Here is a 5,322-nt window from a genome sequence, read left to right as displayed (position 1 = left end):
GAGGAGGAGGAGGAGGAGAAGATTTAGTGAAAGGATGAGATGAACAAAAGGAACAAAAACACGAACCACAAGGAGGAGAAAAGGAAAGAGCTAGAAGAAAAAAGAGAAAAAAGTAGATAAAAAATAACAAGAGGAAGAAGGAAAAGCAAAAGAAGAGGAAGAGAATAATAATAATAAAAACAAACAAATGACAAAAAACAAAACAAAAAAAACAAGATGTATGAGGAGAAATAAAAATCAAAGCAAAGAGATAAAGAAGAAAAAGAGCAAGAAGGAAAGGGAAGGATTACAAGACGTAGGAAAACAGGAAAAAAGGAGAAGAAAGGGACTCCAGCAACGACAACAAAATCAAAAAGAAAGGAACCATCAGAAAAAAAGGAGAAAAGAAGAAGCATATTAATTAGGGTGTCGGGAGAAAGAGGAAAAAAACACGATGAAAAGAAAATGAGGAATAGAAGGTGAAAAAAATACATAAAAACTTAAGATTGAGGAGTAGGAAAATGAAAAGGAGGAGAGGGAAGAAAAAAAAAGTAGAAAATAAGACAAGGAGGAAAATTGAGATGTGTTAAGGAACCAAAACATGAAGGATGAAGAGGAAAAAAAAGGAGGAGGAGGAGGAGGAGGAGGAGGAAGAAGAAGAAAAATATGTATAGGAGAACTAACATGCCTAGGAAGAAAATGAAGATGTGTGTTAGAGGAAAAACATAGAGGCGGAGGAGGAGGAGGAGGAGGAGGAGGAAGAAGAAAAATATATAGGAGAAATAATATACCTAGGAAGAAAATTAAGATGTCTGTTAGCTAACCAGACCAAGTAGAAGGAGGGGAAAAAAAGAAGGAAAAAAAGGAGGGGGAGGGGAAAGATGATGAGAAGAACGAGGAAGAGGAGGAGGAACAACATCAGAGCCTTGGGTGAAGAGCTCATTATTGTGTAGTGTGTGTTTTGGGCACCAGGGGGAAGGGGAGGGGGATCAGGGTGGAGGGGGCGGCGCAAGGAAGTAAAGACGTCACCCCCAGCTCCACTTGCTCTCCCGCCTACATCAAAGGGCGCTTGTCTCCTCCTCATGGCTTCTCCGCGTCATGAATAAACATCACCTTTAGTTTAATCTTGCATGAGGCGTCTCCATAGTTAATTACAAGTAAATAAAAACCCTTGCTTTACCCTCCCTTCCCTCCTCATCTGTCTGTCTGTCTGTATGTCTATCTACCTATCTATCTATCTGTCTGTCTGTCTGTCTGTGTCTGTCTTTCTGTCTATTGTTTGTTCAAGAAAGAGGAAATTTTGTTGTAATATTTTCCTGTATTTCTTCTTTTAGCTTCCCCTCTCCCTCCTCCACCTCCGTCTTCCCTTCCAGCTCCTCCTCCTCCTTCTCCTCCTCCCGTCTTCCCTCTCCCTCACCTCTCACCTCTTCCCTCCACGCTGTCACCTTTTCTTCTCCTTCCTATACATTATTTCCCCTTCCCCCTGTCTCCTCTTCTAATTGCCCCTCTTCCTTCTTCGGTTTCCTCTCCTCCTCCTCCTCCTTCTCCTATTGGTCTTCTCCCCGCCACTAAATTCCCAGCCCCTCCCCTTAATATCCGCCTATCACCCTTTCCCTCCACGTTCATTACTCAGCAGCATTTCTTCTCTCTCTCTCTCTCTCTCTCTCTCTCTCTCTCTCTCTCTCTCTCTCTCTCTCTCTCTCTCTCTCTCTCTCTCTCTCTCTCTCTCTCTCTCTCTCTCTCTCTCTCTCTCTCTCAAAAATAAAGAAGAAAATAACACCTTGAACACGATCTAAACCTCTAATTGGCAGGTGATTCGTGTTTACCTTTATCTCAGTCTCCCCCTTTGGCCCTCTGCGTGATGCTCTTCCTCTCCCCTCACCTCCCTTCTCTTCTCTTTTCTCATCTCTTCTCCTACCCTCTCTTCGTCTTCACTTCATCTATCGTTCTCTTTATTGTTCGTTAATTTTCTTGTTTTTTACTGCTTTTCTTCTCTTTCCAATTCACCTCTTTTCTCTTCTTATTATCAATTCATCTTTCGTTATTGTTAGTTTACGATGTTTTATGCGTATTAGCCACTGCTTTGTTGTATGGAGGTCAGGCAGATTCATAAGACTTACGTAAAAAGGTGTATAGCAGGTTCTCGGGAGCGGTCAAGTGTAGGACGATTGGCTATTCTTGCTGTCCTTTAATCTTGAGTTTATCCATATGCAACGTTGCCAGATTGTCGCACTCAGCCTCCTATGTTTGCCGATTTCCGACCCAAATACTGCCTCTTCGACTCCAATACTGCCTTCATATATATAGTTATGGTTAAAATGGTTAATCATCGGTGTTTCTTGGCAACAGTTATAGCTCAGAAACCGGTAAAAACGAGGCTCTCAGTACAATAATTTGCCAACACTGTCCATATGTATCATTTTGCATTTTTCACTGTCTCTTAATGTTGTGTATTGATATGTATTATTCTGTATTTTTCAGTATATTGTATTGTTGTGTGTATTCATATGTGTCATTCAGTACTGTTGCGCTGTCCCTTAAGTCCTTTATTTCCATAATATGTATCGATCCGTAAGTTCTCGCTCTTGAAGCCTTGTGTATCATTCTGTAACGCCTTTTCCCACTGTTACTGCGATCGAAAGGTGAATATCAATAGGGAGACCAAGAGGAAACGGGAAACTACAGTAGCACATTTAAGAGGAAGTACTCAGGCTGCAGCGGGACTCACACCACGCATACGGAAGCTGCGTCTGCCATTACACTAACCATTCATCTTACGCACCCACTGTTCCGACACGCGCGGGTCTCGACCAGCGGACAGCGGAAGGAAACACGTAATCAGGTTATAGCGGAACGCACATACAACGCCGACACTCCGACTACCGGGGCGCGGAACACCTACTCTCTAAGCCTATTATCTGTTGTTATACTCTTATCCGAACGTGCTAATGGAGGCTGCGTGAGTGACTGAGTGTGTGAGTGAGTGAGTGAATGAGTGAGTACATGGAGGTAGAAGGGTGGAAGGGTGAAAAGAGAAAAGGGGGAAGAAGCGATGAGTGCGACCGTGGAAGTTTGGGAGTGAGGCAAAGATAATAAAAAAATAGAAAAAAAGAAAGGGAGGAAAATAAATGTTAGTGAGAGTGAGTGAGTGAGTACATGGAAGTAGGAGGGAGGAAGGGAGAAAAGAGAAGAGGGGGAAGAAGTGATGAGTACGAACGTGGGAGTGAGGGAAAGAAAATAAAGAAACAGAAAAGAGCAAAGGAGGAAAATAAGAGTGAGTGAGTGAGTGAGTGAGTGAGTGAATACAAGAGTTGAGAGGTAGGAGGAACAAGAGCCTGCGAAGAAATCTGGATGCGGAAGCTTTGTCAAACGGTGCGTTAACCAACTGCTCAACCGCAGCCTCTCTCTCTCTCTCTCTCTCTCTCTCTCTCTCTCTCTCTCTCTCTCTCTCTCTCTCTCTCTCTCTCTCTCTCTCCTCTCCTCTCCTCTCCCCTCCTCTCCTCTCCTCTCTCTCTCTCTCTCTCTCTCTCTCTCTCTCTCTCTCTCTCTCTCTTCTTATTCTTGGGTATTTTTCTCACGTATCTCACTCCCTCATCTGTCTCACTTTTCTCCTTCCACTCTTTCTCATTTTTCTCATCCCTCTTTCATCATTTTCATTTTGACTTTCTTACCTCTTATCCTACGCTTTTACCCCCCCCTCTCTCTCTCTCTCTCTCTCTCTCTCTCTCTCTCTCTCTCTCTCTCTCTCTCTCTCTCTCTCTCTCTCTCTCTCAGGCGGTGGTCAGCAGTCCCAGCTCACACATGATGGAGAGGATGCCATAAGCGCAGCAGCTGTCCACACACAGGACCTAACGGGCGCTGATGAGGTGTGTGGTGTGTGCACAGGATGGTAGGCAGGTAACGTGTGGTCGGCTGCATAATGACGCATGTTGGCTGGGGGGCGGAGGGGAGGGGGAGAGGGGGAGGAGGGAGTGGAGTTGGGGAGGAGGGAAAGGAAGGGGGGGGGGGTCGTGGAAGCTTCGTCTGGTCCGTGGTTTATAATGTCTATTACGTCTGTTCTGCATCACTTCACGTTTAGCTGTGTTTTTATAATCGTTAGTTAAGCATCACTTCCGCCCTGTTATGCTTCGCTGGCCTTGACTTAACTATTGCGGAACTGTTCCCACACACACACACACACACACACACACACACACACACACACACACACACACACACACACACACACACACACATTAAAACAGTAAAAAGACCTCAACACACATCATGAAACAACACAACAACAATTACTACAACACCCCTTCGTAAGAAAAAAAAAACAAATATTCACAATGCACCACAAATCCACAACCTCACAACGTAGCCTCCCTCCACTGTCTCACACAACACAACCACTACTGCTTCCCACTCCACCAGTCCAGCACAGCGCACCTCTCCGCCTCGCAACACAGCCAGGTATAAGCTACAAGTGAGTGTCCACGCGAGAGGAAATCAGCACACCTTGCCTCAATTACTGGCCGGCTCACCTGTCCACGCACCAGACCGCAGATAAGCAATTACTATAAACCTTCCTCTTCCTTCCTTTTCCCTACTATCTCCCAGCCTCACTTAGCTCCCTTGCATCCTGTCTCAATCATTTTTTTTTTTCTTAGTGTATATCTCTTTCTCTTTTTCCTTCTACCTTCCAGCTTCAATTATCTCTCTTGCATCCTGTCTCTCATTCGTTTTTTTTTCTTTTTGTATCTCTCTTTCTCTTCTTCCTTCTACCTTCCAGCTTCATTTATCTCCCTTGCATCCTGTCTCTCGATTCGTCTTTCTATTATATCTCTCCTCCCATTCTTTCTTCTCTCTCTCACCCTACTTCTCTCTCACTTCGCATCCATCCTTCCTTACTTCCTCTTCCTTTTTTTTTTTTTTGCCTCACCCTATTTCCCTCTTTCCATCCTCCCTCCTCTTCCCTTCCTCCCCCTTTCTTATAGGCTCCGTCACTCTAACTCCTCCCTCTTCCTTCACTTCGTCACCCTGTTCTTTCAGCATTCCCCTCCTTATCTTTCTTTTCCCCTCTTTATTCCTCTCCTTCCTTCCCCTTTCCCTGTACTTCTCTTCCTCCCTTCATTCTTACCCCTTTTAACCCTATTCGTTCCGACCCGGGCCACATTTGCCCCCCCCTGAGGATTTTTGTCAAAACGATCATTTTTTTTTTATTACCAAGTTTAAAAGAAAAACAGACCTACTGATAAACGTAGAAAATACCGTAGATTAAGATGCGATATCAAAAATAACCATAGTTATCTTGCTAAACACGAATATTTAGAAACACCGACGCGAATCATTTTGAAGCAC

This window comes from Eriocheir sinensis, chromosome 21, assembly GCF_024679095.1.
Source record: "Eriocheir sinensis breed Jianghai 21 chromosome 21, ASM2467909v1, whole genome shotgun sequence".
In the NCBI taxonomy this organism is placed as follows: domain Eukaryota; kingdom Metazoa; phylum Arthropoda; class Malacostraca; order Decapoda; family Varunidae; genus Eriocheir; species Eriocheir sinensis.
Note: the sequence above shows the minus strand (reverse complement) of the source record.